The sequence below is a fragment of the Puma concolor genome, chromosome B1, assembly GCF_028749965.1.
Source record: "Puma concolor isolate L17-30 chromosome B1, mPumCon1.1.hap2, whole genome shotgun sequence".
In the NCBI taxonomy this organism is placed as follows: domain Eukaryota; kingdom Metazoa; phylum Chordata; class Mammalia; order Carnivora; family Felidae; genus Puma; species Puma concolor.
Genome location: NC_141670.1, coordinates 166,312,519 through 166,333,226, shown reverse-complemented (window position 1 = coordinate 166,333,226; position 20,708 = coordinate 166,312,519). Strand labels below are relative to the sequence as shown.

Below are 20,708 nucleotides of genomic sequence, written 5' to 3'. Positions count from 1 at the left end.
AAACAATTCTTTTTTTCATGTTAAGACTCCTATACCCTTGTAAAATAAACTTAAATTCAGGCAAAGAGAGCAGACAAGCCTTAATGGGAGACATGTTTGGTTTTGTTACTTGATAGCAGCAATTCTCAACCTTTTTTTTTTTTTTTTAACCTGCCTCCACTGTGCTCTAATGCACAGCACTCTAAACAGTAACATGACTCAAAATACAGAGTGATTCTCAACAACTGGGATGGTTCCAACAGGGATAGGTTGGGGCGGGTAGATGTAGTTTAAAAAGATCCCAGTGGAGTCTGTGAAAAAATACCTATAGCACCCTTATCCCAAGAACAGGTCTTTAGGCGTAAAAATTCCTACTTTAGTCACAATCTTTTATTTGCATGTGCATACATTCATGTATAGAAATGCAGAAATATAACAAAGTTTTGTACAACTGCTTACTATTATTACTTACACTGGCCAACAATAAAAATTTTGATGATCACCCACCACGCCCGGCAAAAAAAAAAAAAAAAGTATCATGCAAATGGCATTGGAACAAGAACAAATATAAAAAACAGCTCTGTTGGGGCGCCTGGGTGGCGCAGTCGGTGAAGCGTCCGACTTCAGCCAGGTCACGATCTCGCGGTCCGTGAGTTCGAGCCCCGCGTCAGGCTCTGGGCTGATGGCTCGGAGCCTGGAGCCTGTTTCAGATTCTGTGTCTCCCTCTCTCTCTGCCCCTCCCCCATTCATGCTCTGTCTCTCTCTGTCCCAAAAATAAATAAAAAACGTTGAAAAAAAAATTTTAAAAAAACAGCTCTGAATTTAAAAAGCAAGACCAAAATTCTAGTTTAAAAAAGCAAGTCTACCCCAACAAGTTCTTTTGTGGATATCAACAAGCTGATTCTAAAGTTTATATGGAGAGGCAAATGACCCAGCATAGCCAACACAATACTGAAAGAGAACAAAACTGGAGAACTTACACTGCCTGACTTCAAGACTCACTTTAAAGCTACAGTAATAGAGACAATGTGGTACTGGTGGAAAAAAAAAAAAAAAAAAAAAAAAAGATCAGAGGAATAGGACAGAGAACCCAGGAATAGACCCACAAATGATCTTTGACAAAGAAGCAAAGGCAATCAATGGGAAAAGGAGGTTTTTCCACAAATGGTGCTGGAATAACTGGAAATCCACAGGCAGAAGAAAAAGAAAGAGGAGAAGGAAGAAGAATCCTCTAAACACAGAACTGACACCTTTCACAGAAATTAACTCAAAATGGATTATAGATTTAAAAATGAAATGGAAAACTATAGAATTCCCAGAACATAATATAGGAGAAAAGCCAGGTATTCTTGGGTTTGGCAATGACTTTTTAGATATAACACCAAAATAGAAGCCACGAAAGAAAATTTGATAAATTGAGCTTTATAAAATTAATAACTTCAGCTCTACAAATGACACTATAAAGAGAATGAAAAGACAAGGCACAGATTGGGAGAAAATCTTTATAAAACACATCTGATAAAGGACTGCCATCCAAAATATATAAAGAATTCTTGGGGTGCCTGTGTGGCTCAGTCAGTTGGGCAACCGACTTTGGCTCAAAACACCGTCTCACAGTTCATGAGTTCGAGGCCCGTGTTGGGCTCTGGGCTGTCACCACAGACAGCCCACTTCAGATCTTCTGTCCCCCTCTCTCTGCCCCTCCGCTGCTCACTCTCTCTCAAAAATAATTAAACATTAAAAAAAATTCTCTTACAGGCACCTGAGTGGCTCAGTCGGTTAAGCGTCCAATTTCAGCTCAAGTCATGATCTCATGGTTCATGAGTTCGAGCCCCGCATTGGACTATGGGCTGACAGCTCAGAGCCTGGAGCCTGCTTTGGATGCTGTGTCTCCCTCACTCTCTGCCCCACTCCACTCATACTCTGTCTCTCTCTCAAAAATAAATAAAATATTTCAAGGGCGCCTGGGTGGCTCAGTCAGTTGAGCGTCTGACTTCGGCTCAGGTCATGATCTCGTGATCTGTGAGTTCAAGCCCAGCATCGGGCTCTGCGCTGACAGCTCAGAGCCTGAAGCCTCATTCAGATTCTGTGTCTCCCTCTCTCTCTGCCCCTACCCTGCTGTCTCTTTCTCTCAAAATATAAACAAACATTAATTAATAAATAAATAAAATATTTTTAAAAATAAAAAAACAAAAAAATAAAAAATTCTCTTAAAAAAAGAATTCTTAAAAGTCAAAAAGAAAATAACCCAATTAGGAGTGCCTGGGTGGCTCAGTTGGTTAAGTAAGCATCTGACTACGGCTCAGGTCATGATCTCACAGTTCAGGAGTTCGATCCCCGTGTCAGGCTCTGTGCTGACAGCTCGGAGCCTGGAGCCTGCTTCCGATTCTGTGTCCCTCTCTCTCTCTGCTCCTCCCCTGCTCACACGCTGTCTCTCTCTCAAAAATAAATAAAGATTTAAAAAAGAAAAAGAAGAAAAAGAAAAGAACCCAATTAAAAAATAGGACAAATGTCTGCACAGACCCCTCCACAAAGAAGATGTACAGATGACAAACAAGCATATTAAAAGATGCTCCGTATGACAGGTCTTCAGGGAAATGCAAATTAAAACAACACTGACCCACCACTGTACACGTACTAGGATGGCCAAAAAACCCAGAACGCTGACACACCGAATGCTGGTGAGAGTGCGGGGCAACAAGAACTCTCATTCATCGTTGGCGGAAATATACAAAACGATACAGGCACTCTGGAAGACGGTTTAGAGGTTTCTTACAAAAATAAACATACTCTTACCAGATGACCCAGCAACCATGCTTATTGGTATTTACCTAAAGGAGTTACAAATCCACACAAAAACCTGTATAGGGAAGTTCATAGCAGCTTTATTCCTAAATGCCAAAACTTGGAAGCAACCAAGATGACCTTCAGCAGGTGAAGGTTTCAAAAATAAACTGTGGTGCGTCCAGACAAGGGAATAGTATTCAGTGCTAAAACAGAACGAATGATCAAGCCAAGAAAAGACTTTAGAGGAAACCAAAATGCATATTATTGAGAGAAGCCAGTATGAAAAAGTACATGGTATATGATTCCAACTATATGACATTAAGGAGAAGGCAAAAGTATGGAAGCAGGAAAAAGATGCATGATTGCCAAGGGTCAGAGGCAGAGGCGGACAGGGGAGCGCAGGGAATAGGGGAGCACAGGTGATTTTGAGGGCCCTGAAACTATTCTGTATGAAATTGTAATGATGGGAACATGTCCTTATATTTGTCAAAACCCAAAGAATATACAACACAAGGAGTGAACCCTAATGTAAACTATGGATTTGGGGAGATTACCATGTGTCAAATAGGTTCATCACTTATAACAACTGTATCACATTAATATAAAATGTTAATAAGGGAAACTCGGGGCAGGATAAGGGGGTGCATGGGAACTGTTTGTACTTTCTCCTCAAATTTTCTGTAATTTGACACTGCTCTAAAAAATAAAGTCTGTGAATTCTTAACAATTCAAAAAGAAAGAAAGAAAAGCCCATTCTATCCCTGTCAGCCAGAACCAAAGATGCCTGGGAAGAGTCAAAATAAACAACAGCTCAAGCTAAAGTTTAAAACAATAATGTACTTGGATCAAGCTCAGAGAAAGGAAACAGATTATAAGTCAATTAAAAATAAAATGTCAAAAACACAAATCAGGTTCCACGGTAGACTGAAAGTAGAAACAAAGCTAGCAAAATCAATATTAGGGAATAATAGCAAATTTCAACTTTTGGTGAGGCCAGTCAGGTTGGTATAACCTCTCAACAAACTATCCAGCGAAAAACTGCACATTTGGAAGCAACTGTATCTGAAAAGGACATAAGGAAATACAAATGATATGTATGCTGTGAGTATTGAAAGGTACAACATGAAGACATCATTTGATGACTTCAGTGAACACACACAGTTTGTTATCAAGGTGAGATGACCTCAAAATTTCTTCATAAATGAAGGACACTCATACCAGACACTGTTTATTTCTGATGGAAATGAAACAGTATTTAATACTTTATTAAGGTATTTTTCATATTTGTTCCTTTTATTTTATTAATTTTTTAAATTTTAATCCCAGTATAGTTAACATACAGTGTTAGTTTAGGTGTACAATATATTGATTTAATGGAATTCTATCGATTACTCAGTGCTCATCATGGTTAAGAGTACTTTTAATCCCCTTCACCTCTTTCACCCCCTGCCCCCAGCTCCCCTCTGGTAAGTACCAGTTTTGTTCTCTACAGTTCTAACAAACCTAGTCTTATTTCAAGTGATATGCTGGTAAATGCCTCTTTAAAAAAAAAAAGAAAGAAAGAAAGTCTTCTGATTGATAGCATTTGCCAATTTCCATTGTGTAAATACCGTCATCATGATTGATTTCAAGCCACCAACAGTTTAACAACCAACTAGTTAAAATTCCTGGCAGTAACTAGATCCAGAATATACTATAAGTTATACTCAATTTGTGATGAGGAAATTGACTCCTAATTAAAGTCATTTGTCACTAGGGAGTGAAATATGAATTCAGGTCCTGAGTTTCTAACAACTTTCAGATCAGTGGCTTTATTTTCTCCAGAATCACCAGATTTTCATACATCCCTTTTTTTTTCTCTTTTAAGGATTTAGATTACATACTATTGGCTTAGAATAACTATTTCCCAAATCAAATATTTTGGTTGCATCTTCAAATTCCTTTACATAAAATGAACTAAAAAGAAACAGCTTTTCCACTTTGATTAGAGATATATTTACCTATATTTTCTTTCTTTTTTATTGAAGCTTTTATTTTTAATTTTAGGTAGTTAACATACAGTGCAATATTGGTTTCAGGAGAATTCAGTGATTCATCACTTACGTACGACACCCGGTGCTCATCACAAGTGCCCTTTTCAATACCTATGGCCCATCTAGCCCATCTCCCACCCACCTCCCCCCATCAACCCTCAGTTTGTTCTCTACTGTTAAGAGTCTCTTGTGGTTTGTTTCCCTCTGGTTTTGTCCCCCTCACTTCCCATGTGCTCCTCTGTTTTGTTTCTTAAATTCCAGATATGAGTGAAATCATATGGTATTTGTCTTTCTCTGATTGACTTATTTCACTTAGCATAATACATTCTAGCTCCATCCACATTATTGCAAATGGCCAGATTTCATTCTTTTTGATGGCTGAGTAATACCCCATTGTGTGTATGTATGTGTATATACCACATGTTCTTTATCCATTCATCAGTCGATGGACATTTGGGCTGTCTCCATAGTTTGGTTATTGATGATGGTGCTGCTATAAACATTGGGGCATATGTACCCCTTCAAATCTGTACTTTTAATCCTTTGGTTAAATACCTAATAGTGCAATTGCTGGCTTATAGGGTAGTGCTTACCTATATTTTAACTCCTTTTTTACTTAGTTTTATTTTTTACGTTAAAATCTGTCATCTTGGGGCACCTGGGTGGCTCAGTTGCACGTCCAGCTCTTGATTTCGGCTCAGGTCATGATCTCACAGTTTGTGAGATGGAGCCTTGCAACAGACTCTGTGCTGATAGCATGAAGCTTACTTGGGATTCTCTCCCTCCCCCTCTCTCTGCCCCTCCTGTGCTCATTCTCGCTCTCCCTCTCTCTGTCAAATAAATAAGCATATGAGAAATAAATCTATCATCCAACTGGAGTTTATTTGGAGTGATATTCAATAAAGACATTTTTTTTCTCCAATATTTCATCAATTCTTTTAGGTTCCTTTACTGAAAGTCAATCACTGATCTTATTCACTGATTTTATTCACTGTAGTTTATAAACGACATCCAAACTCAAATTGTGCTTTGTATCCTGCTCATTAAGAATCTGGTTTTGGAGAGAAAAAAAGAAAAGAAAAGAATATTCAGAAGGGAAGCTGAGAGAAGAAATTCTTTTAAAAAGGAAAAGGAATGGAGGTGGATTAGGCCTGGAACATAGGCTGAAAAAACCTCCTAGGCCTATTTCTATTGGACTATTCATTTAAACCTTGTAGCCTGGGTACCTGTCTTTTTGAGGAGTGATATACTGCTATCCCTTTCTTGATAACAAATTTAACAAATTAATGATACAGTGAAACTACAGTCTCATAAGAAAGATCATGGACATAAGCATACTCACGTAAAAAATCTGTTTTTGTATCAGTATCTCCTTTTAATTACTGTAGCTTTATAGTAAGTTTTATTATCTGTTGGCACAAATACTCCTGTTTACTCATCACCCTCAGTAATTTCTCAGCTATTGTTTTTCACTTACACTTCCAGACTTGTATGTATCTTCATAAATTAATGGAAAAAAATGGCATCTTAATTAAGACTTCTTGTCTAGAACCTGGGCATACCCTCATTAATTTATCTTCTTTTGTGTGTCCAAAGAGAAATGAGATCTATATGATTCTTTTTTTCTTTTTTTTAGATTTGAATTTTTATTCACTCTTTAAGTTACTAATTTTTAAAATCATAGTATGTAATTCTTACTAATTCTATTCGTAAATACTTTAAGTTTCTGTTCTGTATGAATGCAATCATTTTTCTTACTATTCAGCCCCACATTTCTGCTTCTGGTAGAATTTCAATGGATAGAAAAATTAAGACTTTTGCTTGTTCTTTGGACATCTGTTCCTAAAATGTTTATTTATCCTAAACTATTCCTATTGAAAACAGTTTCTAAACATAGAAGTCCTATGACATCCTTGGCACATATCCAATGCTTTTTACTTGAAGTCTACTACAGAAATATCTCTTATTATAAAGCTTAAGAAAAATGACCTATCTCTAAATAATCCATTATTCACTCAGCTAGAATCTCCCTGAGGTTATTATTTTCTTGTACTCTTTGAACCTTCAGAAACTCAGCTCAGAAACTATTCCAAAAATCTAGAAATTATGTGGTATTTTTAAAATGTGCATGAACCCAGGAGTCAGAAGACCAGGGCCCCAGACTTGACTTGGCTACTTAGTATCATTATAATCTTGGTCATATTATTTAACCTTTCCAAGCTTTTGCCTTCCCTCTAGAAAAGAAAAGGCTGAATTAAATCTCAACCACGGGTATGTATCAGAAGCAACAAGAAAGTTGTTTTCATTTTTGTTCTCCTCTTCTCCTCCCGTAAAAATACTTACTGCCAGGGAAAAAGCTATCATGACAGACTTTTCTCCCCTGGCCAGACATGAATCTGGGGATCAGAATCGGAGAGCCCTGAGGTGAAAACCGGAAGGCCAGAATCCTGCAGGACCTCATCTGGCACACACATGTAGATTTAGGGCCTATGGGAGGTAAACAGCAGCATATCGATGCATAACCATCTTCTTTGCCTTCTAAGAAGCTGAGCAGAATCTAATACGTGGGCCGAACCCTCCATACCCTTGAAGCTGACATGGTGGGGGAAGACAAGGACCAAAGAGGCTTCCTCCTAATATTTTAACTGGAGCTAACAGAGGCTCAGAGACGCTGAGAATGCTTTCCCTTCCTTGAGATAACTCTTTAAAACACCATAGCTGTATGGCCCACCCTTAGTTAGCAGACAAAGAGATCTAACTGCACACTACAGACACCCAGCAGCCAGAGATAAAGAAAACAAATAAAAATATTTACCAAACATGAGCAGTAAACATCATTATAGGTTTCAGCACACCCAATCTATTTCAATTAAAAACAGAAACTAAACAAAGATGCAACCTCTTGCCTTATTATTCAACACTAGGTGGTTAAGGAAAAATATAAGATACAAAAAAATTATAATTGTTATAAATACTGAGAAAGAAACACAGCTTTCTATATTAAAGCAATAATCACCTAGAAAGGAAAATGGATAAAAAAATCTTCTATTCACAAGTATAAAATAAGTTGTGATAAATTTAATAAGGAAAACATAGGATTTACATAGCAGAAACTACCAAAACTTTCTTTCTCCCTCTCCCTCTCCCTCTCCCTCTCTCTCTTTTTTAAGCAATCTCTACACCCAACGTGGGGCTTGAACTCACAACCTTGAGATCAAGAGGCTCATGCTCTACTGACTGAGCCAGCCAGTTACCTCTACGAGAATCTCATAAAGAACATAAAAGATCTGAGCAAATGGAAAGACATATTTGTGGGTAAGAGCACTTGTTATTATAAGGGTTAATTCTCACAAAATTATTAATTATGACAATTCCAATTAAGATTTCAATACAATTTTTTTTAAAGTTTTACTGGATAAAACCATCTTCAAGTATACATAAGGAAGAATAAATAGCTCCCAAAAGTTAAAAAAAATCATTTTTAAAAAATACAAAGAATATTTTCTAAATCAGAAGACAACATAACTATAATTAGAATGCATTATAACTATATCTGAAACATTACATCGAAATATAAAATGACTATATTAGACCATAATATAAGTCAGTAAACATAAGTAAAAATAAATTGGATTAATGTAAAAGATTAGACAGCCTCCCCAAAATCCCAGTATAAGCATTCAACATGGGCAAAAACAGAAGAAAGGGGATGATTTATTTAGTAATAATGTTTGAATATCACCTGACCAACTGAAAAAAAACAAATATACTATACTCAAAAACCAGATGAACAGGATGTTGAAAATTATTTTTAAGTTTTTAAAAAAATTTTTAAGAAAAAAATTCATAGGAGTCCACATACAGAATCCAGGGCAGAGGAGATTGTTGGCTAAGATAGAAAACCTAAAATTATTCTAAAAGGATGAATACATTCAACCAAGTAAAAATTCTCGATATTTATTAGGCAAACAATACCATAAACAAGACAGGACCAAGTTGGAAAAAAATATAATGCAGATGACAGCTAACATAAAGTATTCAAAAGAGCACTTAGCAATTAACAAGAAAAAGACAACACAATAGAGAAAAATTGGCAAAACTATATATAATTAGTCAATTCATGTAAGAATAAATCTAAGAAGACAACATATGAAAAAACATTCAAACTTTCTAGTATCCAGAAAATGCAAATTAAAGTAGCAATAAGCTTTCATTGTACACACACCAGACTGGCAAATATTAGAACAAGTAATCTATCGTTGGCAAGATACAGGGAAACTGACCACTTAACCCACTGCTGATGGAAATGTAACATCCACCTTAGTACAGTCTGGTATGCTGAACAAAAAGACGAGTATTCTGGCTCCTATAGCACAGCACTACAGATATTAATTTCTTTGATCTACAAGCTTTCCATGCAACTCTCTGATTAGAATTTAGTTCTGTATGACCTACCCCACAAGGAGAGGAAAGAATGGCCCGCCAGCTCAAGCATTAACACCCACTTGGCACATTTCTCATTGTAAATTAGTAGATTGGCAAACATAAAAACTTGTCTCTGTCAGACTGTTTATTACAATTCCACCTCCTGAAAAAGATTTCATATCCACTCTCAGCATTAAGGCAAAGTCAAGTTTTGTGACCTGATCCCGGTCTTTGCTGGCCTTCTCTGGCAATTCCTTAAATCACAATCAAAATCTTTGGAGTGAGGCCCAGGCATCTGTATGTTTTTGAAGACTCCCCAACATGACTCTCATGTGCCGCCAAGGTTGAGAATCATTACCTTAAACTATTCTTTTAAAGTGGAACAGTTGGTTCTGTACAATAATTTTACTTAAAACTAATTTTGATCAATAAAAAGTTTCAAAAGTACCGTAAATAAGGAAACCTGTTTATATAATAACCACAAATAACATCCATCAAGCAATTTGGAGCTTGTTAAATAAATGCACGTCAGGGGCAAAGCTCTAGGAAGCAAAGCAGAGGATCAATAAAACAATTCCAAAACCTAATCTTAAAAAGTCATATGTGGTTCTCCCCGTTCATACTAGAACTCTTGAACTGATTTTTCTCTTGTGCTTTCAGCCACTTTACTCACTGACTCGTGCCCCACACCACACACCCTGGAGCCCCATCAATCCTCTGCCTTTCATTATCTGTGATTTCGAAGGGTGAGGCTTCATTGATGAGAACTTAAGAACCATCAATTCCTCCCCGTGCCTTATATCCTGTATCTGGTCACCAAACCCCATCTTAGTGAAGGGAATCTCCCCCGCCGTCTTTTTCCTGCATGATTAAGCTTCATCTCTATGATACCCTATGTAGACTGTAGAAATGCGTGCCTCTGTACTCTGCATAAAAATGCACCACTAACCTTACCTTCAAGAATGTCACTAAGGCCACTTTATTGGAATCATCATTTTCTTTTCTTCCACAGTGTCCCTACAATAAGAATGACTCATTCACATATTGCTACAAAATTTTATGTGAAGCTTTTAAGTTTTTCCATTTTTTTCAGACTTCATTTTTTTTTTTTTTAAGAGCAGTTTTAGGTTCACAGCAAAACTGAGAGAAGGAACGGAGATTTCCCATGTACCTTCTGCTCCCCGCATGCACAGCCTCTCCCATGATCAACAGCCCCTACCGGCACGGTATATTTGTTACAGTTGACGAACCTATCCTGACACGTTATTATCATCCAAAGTCCATCATTTACCTTACAGTCCATTCTTGGTGTTTTATACTCTATGGGTTTGAACAAATGCATCCACCAACAAAGAACACTGAGAGTAGCTTCACTGCCCCCCCAAAATCCTCTGAGCCCTACCCATTCATCTGTCCCTCCTCCCAACCCCTGGCTACCACTTTTCTTATTGTGTCCATAGTTTTACCTTTTCCAGAATGTCCTATAGTTGGAATCCTACTGTATGTAGTAGCCTTTTCAGACTGGCTTCTTTCATTTAGTAATAATACATTGAAGTTTCCTACAAATCTCTTCATGCCTTGAAAGCTTGTTTCATTTTAGCACTTAATACTATTCCATTGTCTGGATGCACCACAGTTTATCCACTCCCCTACTGAAGGACATCTCTGTTGCTTCCAAGTTTTGGCAAGTATGAATAAAACTGTTCTAAACATCAGTGAAGATTATTTTAAACAAAACAAATATCCATCTAATGCATCTAATGTAAATTTGTATTTGCTATTATTTATAGTGTTATGTTAACGGATATTAGTTCATCCTTCATTTTTATATTTTCACTACTTTCTGTATCACGTGCCAATAAATATATGTATTGTTTCTAAAACCATTCATATGATTTTCTACTATGAACCACCATCACATTTCCAATTCATTATCTTCTAGTAGAAATAGGTCTGATGCTTAGGAATTTGTCTTCTATAGTCTTCCCCAAAGAGACTTCTTAATTTTCTTGTTCTAAAAACCCTTAAAACTTTACTCATTTTAGCAAATGTTTTAAATTGGGAAACAGCATGCTTAAACCAACTAGTAGACTCAAAATAAAATTGGAATAAATTCCTCTTAGGCAATGTCCTGTGACATCATACATTAACAGATTAGGAGGAGGAATAATCAAGAGAACATATTCAGGGCGCCTGAGTATCTCAGTCGGTTAAGAATCCAACTTCGGCTCAGGTCATGATCTTGCAGTTTGTGAGTTCAAGCCCTGCCTCGGGCTCTGCGCTGACAGCTCAGAGCCTGGAGCTTGCTTTGGATTCTGCGTCCTCTCTGCCTCTCCCCCCATTCATACTCTGTCCCTCCCTCTCAAAAATAAACATTAAAAAAAATTTTTTTGAAAGAGAACATAACCCAGTCCATCCTGCAAAAGGCTAGCAAACTGTGTCTTATCAATGTGATAATGAGATCGTACACATGGTTACTTCCAGAAATGAAGTCTAAAAGAGTATGGACAGTATTGCAACAAGCCAGAACCCAATGATTTGGGGCTTAGCCACGACAGTAGGCCAGATACCTATCAGGTGTCATATTTAAAATATTTAGCAATTAGTACAGAGGGGCAATTAGAACGGACTCTGGCTATAAATACCACTACAGCCATAAGGATGTATAATGGCTGAATATCAACAATGTTGGAGGTAATAAGAAATCTAGGAATGGAGGCAGAGTATGATAACAGGTAAAAAGCACCACAGAGATCAATGGAAAAACAACATCAACAAAAACAATGGAAGAACAACAGGTGTTATGTTAGCAAACATATTATGCATAGTCTAAGAACAGGAAATACAAGGACATGCACTAAGGGAGGTAGATCTCATCATTAAAAAGGTACATCAGTAGCAATTGATTCTCTTCGAGTCCTTATGTTTTGTTTTTGTATGAAAACTTCATTCCCTTGAGGAGCAAAAGCAGAGTCCTGTATTTGAAAGAAATAGAGTTGCCAGAGAGTTTGACAAAGCAAGGCTCAGGAAGGAAGAAACACCCATTAGTAGAGGTGGAGCTCTGACTTCCATTCTTTGCACAAGAAGGAACCGCAGCCTGGACACTAGAACCGAAGAGTAGAGTCAGGCCAAAGCTCATAGTGAGGGGGGCTGATGTGAGTTGGGTGGACTAGTGAGCTCGGGCTCTCCAAAACTCACCATCTTAGCACAGGATAGGAACCAGGGCCTGATAACAAGATGGGAGTTTAGACACAACTAGAACAGAAGGTACGCACAGGGGAAGGTTATGACATCCAGGTTTATGAAACAGCAGGTCTGAAACTTACCACAGATATTAACACTGTCCTTTTGAATAATCTTAGATGCCTATGAATACTAGGACCATCTGTTTAGATTTTCCCAATTTTGAAATGTCTATCTCATTATTAAACTATGTGTCTTCATTCTAATACTTACCAACATAAAACTTCCAAACAAACCGTGAAACCAAATACTTAATGAGTTGGAGAATCAGCTGTACTTCTCACAAAACAAAATGTTCGGTCTTGAAAATAAAGTTTCTCTGTCAAATGAGGTAGACCTGGCTTAAGGAGTTAGAATATATATATCTCTTTTTTAATGGATAAAACAGGCCCGTGATTCCTAAATTCAAAGATGCCTACAGCTAGGAACTCTAAATTCAGGGACCATCACAGAGTTCACACTGTTCATTTAGCACAATGAGTTGGCCTCCTTGTCTAGGCTTCATTTCCTAAAGTAGACAGATTTCTCTGAGGGATGAGAGAATATTTTGGCAATAAGCAATAGGTGATTCTTTTCTACTGTGATCAATATGAATTCTCGATGGATACATCTCTGAAATTAATGTCAATTGAGAACATTAATTACCTTGCCATATTCATTTATAGAATCCAAGTTAAAAATCTCCTTCACCTCCCATATCTATTGTTCCCACCTCTTAAATATTTCTCATATCCATGATTCAATGAGTAAAGATTTTGTGAAACACTCAGAAGAGTACCTAACATGGTAGACATTATAGGTATGTTTGCTAAAAGAAAGAAAAAAAAAAGGAAAAAAAAATGAGTTTTCTTCATTTGTTCAGCCTTCATCTCACGTCTGGTCTACTGCAGTAGCCATCCACCTACATATATGGTCCCTCCCTCTCTCACCCCCACCACCCCTATTCCACGAAAAACGTAAGTCTGATAAAAATCACCCTAACTACGGTCACAAAATCCATCAATGGTTCTCCATTTGTTTTAGGGTTAAGACCAAAATTCATAACAAAGTCTTCACAATTACATGAGCTCTGACCCCTATCTTTCCAACTCATTCCCATGCTTCTCTGCTCCAGCCAAATTGGCCATATTTCCTCCACTGCCCAGCACGGGATATCCCTTCTGTCCACCCACCCTTCCTCCAAACTGTTAATCCTGTCTTCCTTCAGATTTTGCTGAAGTATCACTAGAGATCAGGGAAGACTTTAAATTGATATATGAAGGATTAAAGGATGTTAAAGAATTTGGTGTGTAATGTACAACAATAACTATACTCTGTTGGAAATACTGGATTAACAATATTTTGTTGTATGTTTTTAAGTTAATTTACTTTGAGAGAGAGAGAGAGAATGAGTGCTCGAGAGGGGAAAAGAGAGGGAGAGAGGGAGAGAGGGAGAGAGGGAGAGGGAGAATCCCAAACAGGCTCCACATTGCCAGTGCAGAGCCTGATGCAGGGCTCAAACTCATGAACTATGAGATCATGACCTACGCTGAAATCTCGAGTTGGACACAACCAACTGAGCCACCCAGACACCCCATTGTGCTGTATTTCTGAAAGTTACTAAGAGAGTAAGTCTTCAAAGTTTTCATTGCAAGGGAAAAAATTCTATGTGAGGTGATGGATGTTAATTAATCTTATTATGGTAATTGTTTTGCTATATATATATATATATATATATATATATATATACACACACACACACAAATACACACACACACACACACACACATATGCACACACACATAAAATCATTATGTTGTATACGTTAAACTTCTACAATGTGATACATCAATTATATCTCAATAAAACTGGGGTGGGGGAGTTTGGGTGTATATTGGGGGTGGGTTCTTACTGCTCTTTAACTTATCTGAACCCCAATTTACTCATCTAATAAAAAAACAGCAACTTATCGACAGATGAGTAGATAAACAAAATGTGGTATATCCATACAACAGAATATTCAGTCATAAAAAGTAATGAAATACCGATAGATAAATAGATGAATCTTCGAAATATGCTAAGTGAAAGAAGATAGTCACAAAAGAACCCTATTAGGATTCCAGTTACATGATGTGTCCCGGAATAGGCAAATCCCTAGAGACAGACAGTAAATTAGTGAGTACGAGGTTCCTTTTTGGGGTAATGAAAATGTTCTACAATTAGAGAGTGGTGATCATTGTACAGCTTGGTGAATAAAAAACTATATAATGTGTAAGCTATACACATTTTTAAAAGGATGACTGTATGGTATGTGAATTGTATATACGTTACATTGTATCATAAACCTATTATTTTTAAAACAACAATGACAGTTTGCCCCAAATTTTTAAGATGCTTACGTGAGATTTAACAAACATATGTCCACATAATTTGGACTGTACACACACACACACACACACACACACACACACACAAATATGTACTTACCACAATAACAGGACTATAATTACCTCAATGCATGGTAAGTAGAATTATTTTAATCAAGTGACATGCAAATTTCAACTGAAATTTAGACAAATGCATAATTAGCCTTTTGGGGTTGACATTTACTATTTTTGTAATCCAGGAAAAACATCATTGAGCATTAAAAACTCTACGAACTTTGCTCATTGTGCAAAAATTCAAGTAATTTATGCAAATTTAGTTTCTTAACATTCCATATCTTATTCATATTTTAATTAACAAAAACCATGGTTAAAATAAGTCAATTTATCTCTTCTATGCCTGGGATGACAAATGACTTTTTTGAAACACTAGCTGTCTTAAAATTATGTATGCAAAATAAATTCTATAAATATGTTTATAAGAGGTATTCTATTGATAATAAATGCATCTGTGCCCTTAACAATGCCAATACATAACTGGATACATCTTAGTACTGAATCCTGCATTGTCTTATCAATTTTAGGGAACCAAGCCAATCTTTTAATGATAACATCCTCACCACACAGCTGGTTTAACAGAATGTTCCTGATTCAGTTTTTAAAAGAAGTAAGGCCTAAAACTGTTGGCACAAAGACAAAACCCTGAATTTAGGCCATATGAATGTCACTTCATTGTTGTTACTGAAAGAAATAAGCTCAACTATAATCAAACTTCAGCAGCACTGCATCAACATTCTGCCAGCTAAGCAGGCCTTGAAAACAGAGGGCCTCTGGCGATTAATATAAAACGTAGCATTGAACAATAATAGGAATCGTGGGAAGTGCATCTTATAAATATGAAACATTATTATTTAATGATAAAGGATTATAACATGCACTGCTATTAAGTTATGTTCAACGACAAACATTTAATTTTTCTTTTTTCTTCAAGAAGAGTAAGGGCAACATGTGAAATATATAATTTATTTAATGGCAAAATTATTTGCCTTTTTTTAATATACAAAGGCTATTAATAAATCAGATTTTTCTGTCCTTCCTGAGAAATTCACTAAATAGAGTTTAGTGAAATGCTAAAATTTTTTGAAATCGCTAAGGTTTCATTTTATAAATTGCTGCTTCAGGAACTACTCCCCTTAGAGACATTACTAGTATAATAATGAACACCAGTGTAAGAGGGACCATATATTTATCCTTCTACCCTTTTTCCTATTAGTAATCCATTCCAACAAAAATGATTGCATCCCCAAGCTTTATCTTACCTGCCTGCACAGTTACCAGAACTTAACTAAACATTAAGTATACAAAGAAGTATTGAGTATGTAAAGAACAAAAAAAAAAAAAAAAAACAAACTATGCCCTCCAGGGGCTTATACTATAAGGTTTTTTACTGTAAGTAAAAAAAGAAAGACACGAATGAGGTGATATGTGTAACGATACCATGATGTTTAAGGTGAAGAACAGAACAGATGAAGCATTAAGTATCTGGTGAACTCAAGAAAAGATGGGTCTTCCAAGGTGAAGAAGAGTTAGTTGTGAAGCAGACATAAGGGCTGAGGGGGGCTAAGAGGATGTGCATCCCAGGCAAAGGAAGCGGCAAATACGAACGCCCAACACACTCCAGGAGCTGGGCAAGCACAGCAAGAGAGGAGACACAAAACGAGCAGGGGCTGGATGACAAAAGGTTTCATTCCGTAGGGGAGAGAAAGACTATGATGGAGGGGAGAGATTTTAAGAGTGGGCTTCTAGAAGGAGCCTTTGGCAGCAACGTGTAAGAGGCTAACAGGAAGCTATGGCAATAATCCGGATGATAATGAAGACAGGCCTGAACTAAGTTAAGTGGCTACGGCATCAGAAGGCAGGAGAGACTAAGGAAACTGTACAAGGTAGGATGACGCGTCTTGGTAATCAGCGGGGAGTAGGTGGTGTAGGGGTGACAGAGGGCTGTTGACCGACACCTGCTTCCTGGCTCAGGGAGACTGTGGATGGCAGTACTGTCTACCACGATAGGGAACATCTTGTCATTCAAAACGAAACTCAGTCTCCTTCCCTCTACATCTTCTCTGTGTCTCCTGTGGTTCAATAGGATTCCCCTGGTCTCTGTACCCCCCATGCTTTTCACATGGAACAGTCACGTGGTAAGTCATAATGCATACACAGCAGTGCTCATTTAGCTTCCTTACTGTTAGCCTTACATGCACGTTTACTCTCTGACTAGAAGCTCCTTATGAGCAAAGACCTCATCTACTTGTGACAGTACAGTATGTGCTCCATCAAGGCTGGCTGATTCAAGAGCCGGATTATGGAAACAACCCTAGGAAGAAACAGATAACCACCGTCCTTTTCTAGGGTTTTAAAAATACTTTAATCTTCTCTCTCTCCTTTTTAACTGTAACAGGGGAAGGGAAGATTTTAAAAAGCCATCCACAGATACTGGCAAAAGAAAAAATTCTCCCACTTTCCAGGGGCAGGACAGACCTAGTTAGGGCCTTATTGAACAGTGAGATTTGTCATCTCAATATTAACCTATTGCTTTACAACTGTAAAAACACCTCCAAGAGATATGTGCCATGAACATCCAAGGGCAACGGGATGCCCACAAACTGAATCATCACATTACAAAGGGCCAACAGCAAAGGCTTTACAAACATCTGTTTTTGGTTCACTTTTGGATTAAGGGAATGTGATTACATGAGATTTGGCTGTGGCTGGTTACAGGGTTCAGGCAAAGACATGTAGAAATGTTTAAATGGTCACAAAACAAAATAACCACATAATTCACAAGTATCTAAGCAAACTAAATTTTTACAAAAGCTGCTGTAATATTAAATGCACTGTTTCTATAGAGGAACCTATTACGTATAGCTTCATTCTCACTATAAAACTCACTATTTTTAAAAAGTACATGGCAAGGATGGGGGAAGGAGAGATGAGGGGGAAAGAAAGAATAGAAACCATAGTCTATTTCAGTAAAAATGCATTCTGTATTACCCTTTCAAGTAGTAAAAGTATTTAATTTAAATTAGCAATTATCTTTCAATTATAATTCTCAATATTTTAATTCACTTAGAAACTTTCCTAGAACTAAGATAACTTTCTGCCATCTGGCACAACAATATCTCCATATGGAAGAATTACTTACAGATCAGAAATAAAAGAAATACGGAGATTGTAAATGCAGTATATTTGGCAATACAAATACAAATCTCCTCAAATTATATTCTAGAAGGCTTTACCTTAAGAGGTTTTCTCTCTTCTATATCAACATTTGGTCCTTTGTATTATTTACTTACAAAATAAAACTACACTAAATAAATATTTTGGTAAGGAGTTAACTGGAAAAAATTAAATTTAGTCTTTCATATTTTATTCATTAGTTTGCTCAGGCACTGGCAGCACAGTTGGGAGTAAGAACAACTAGGTTCTAATTCTAGTTCTTTGCTACTGTATGACCTTGGAAAAGTCACATTTTTTCTAGATTTCTTTTTTCTTTGGGCAAAACAGACATTATAACAGAATCATTGCTTGATTAATTCATTAGACTGGTATCATATTATTATGATAATTTTGCAAAAAAAAAAAACAGACTATGGTAATAAATCACTTCTATAAGTACTTTCAGATCTTCAGAGTAAAGTACCACTGGAAAACACTGGAAATACTGAACAAAATCAGTATTTCTGCCAAAACCACAGATTGGAGAGTTATGGACAAAATAGTCACTCGGTGACATTAGTTTTACTGACCTCCCTGAACTTTGAATGTTCTTTATCAGAAAATTCACTGTATAAGAGAAAATGACTCATTGTAACTTCAATTATAGTAATAGGGGAAAGTTATGCTCATTATATTAAATGGTCTGACGCCTTCAGATAGCTGATGTTGCTTCAAACAAACATTTTGTACCAACCGAACTGTGGAATAATACTGGTATCTGATAACCCTGCAAAGATCAGAGTCTATTTTTCATTTCTCCCCCTTTTATTTGACCAACTGAGAGAAACTTTGCCAGAATGACACAAATTCGCAAGAAAACCAACGCTGGTAAATTTCAGTCAACGACTATTTAACAACTGCCCAGTGTGTACACATCTAGATCTGTCTCACTGATTACCATCCAAGAAAATACTCCTCGTGTTATTTTCAACAGCTTTTCTTCTATTTGGACTGGTCTAAAGAATTAGCATGCAAGGAATGGCAATGATCATACATCAGCATTTCTCCCATTTGGGAACGTATATACTTACAGCTGCTGCTCCAGGACTTTAACAAGGACTTTATGCTAATTTCAAAAAACACAGAATCCTGTAGGCTCAACATTGTGTCTCAACTGGCTACAGCAGCAGCAGCAGCAACAGCAGCAACAGCAGCAGCAGCAGCAGCAGCAGCAGCAGCAGCAGCAACGGATTTGTTGATCTATCTCTCCAAGCCGCTGTCCCTTCCCCTCTCGCAGGCAGCGAGTTTTGGCCCACAGTGCCTTGGCTTCATTACCATGCAGTCTCGCAGTGACGCACAACTATAGTGGAAACGCTGCTGAATGCAGATGAACTATCCAGTTGAATAAAAGCTTACAAGTTTATTACAAGTGCCCTGAAGGACATCATCACCTTTCCTTAGGTAGGCATACACGTGGCCACAATTATCTTCTCTGCTTATGTTCCTGTTATCAGTTTTGATGAGCTGTGTCTCTGGCCGCCTTTAGTATAGTCACTGCTAGTAAACAGACAAGGGTAGAGCTCTGCCCTTGGGTGCTAACTTTTCTCACTAAGGGTCTTAGAAATAAAAATAAATTCAGGTTTAGCATAAGATCTTTAAATCTTTTCCTGTAATAGCTGACCAAAAAAAAAAAAAAAAAAAAAAATCAGTGGTATTTATTGCATCCCAGTGGCAGTTTTCTCCAGGCGATTTTAGTAGTAAATTCTCTCCACCCTTCTACACATCCAGGCAGTAAGCAGTGCCTTTCTCAGCATGCTTATGGTGAGAGAGTCCCCTGCCTCACTTAACCCACCAGAGAGAACGCTGGCTAAAGGGATGAAAAGATGATGTAATGAACACTGTGGCTGAGCCCCCACCAGCCCTCTAAAACTGCTCAGCTCAGGACAAAGTTTCCTCTGCGGCATGCAACTTATTCAAAAGAGGGAACTCTATTATAATAATGGGATTATTTCAAAACATAGGGCCTTCTATTCTTAATGTAGCACATAATTCCCCTAGAAAATCTTACAGTCAGAATATCCATGAACAGCGAGAAATCTTCTGGTCAAATAAAATGCACATTTTAAAAACTTTATTCCATAGAAACTTCTGAAACTGGAAACTGACACTCTTACAAGCCTAACGGCTCTTCAAAATAGTAGGGAAGTTTCATAATCAAAACAAATAATATGTGACTGTCAGAAGAAGTGTCTTGACCTCATAATTAGTTTACTGCGACTCTGAAGGTCAATGGAACACGTGTTTTTCCATATGTGCAATACATTTGAATTGACCCACTTATGCGATTACATCCTTGAAAATACTACAAGGAAGGAGTAAATTCAGTGATCAAAGTCGTAACTGAATAGATTTATTCATAACCAAATGGCTCGGCACTGTGTTAAAAGCTAAAAGAACATATGCACTTCCATACCCTAAGGCAAAAAGATAATCCTACCCTTTAAGACATACTCAGTGGTAACAGTATTGCTGGGAGTTTCATTGGAAGCTTGTACTTCTTCAGAGTAGTTCAAGAAACATGGAATAAGTCTGGGCCACTCCTAGTCCTGAACAGGCCCCAAACCTAATTCAAAGCAGGGCTGCAAAAAAGCTAATCACACAGAAC

At 37.3% G+C, this 20,708-nt stretch overlaps 1 protein-coding gene across 7 annotated transcripts in view; it reads right to left on the bottom strand.

Moving 5' to 3' along the window:
- FRYL (FRY like transcription coactivator) overlaps positions 1 to 20,708 on the bottom strand; it is a 272,920-nt gene that overhangs the window by 155,656 nt on the left and 96,556 nt on the right. Inside the window, exon 4 of one of the 7 annotated variants that reach the window (XM_086705108.1) lies at positions 10,179 to 10,241. The exons of the other annotated variants lie outside the window; for them this stretch is intronic. The gene's annotated coding sequence lies outside the window, so the exon portion shown is untranslated. The remainder of the gene's footprint in view (positions 1 to 10,178; positions 10,242 to 20,708) is intronic. 7 annotated transcript variants of the gene reach the window in all.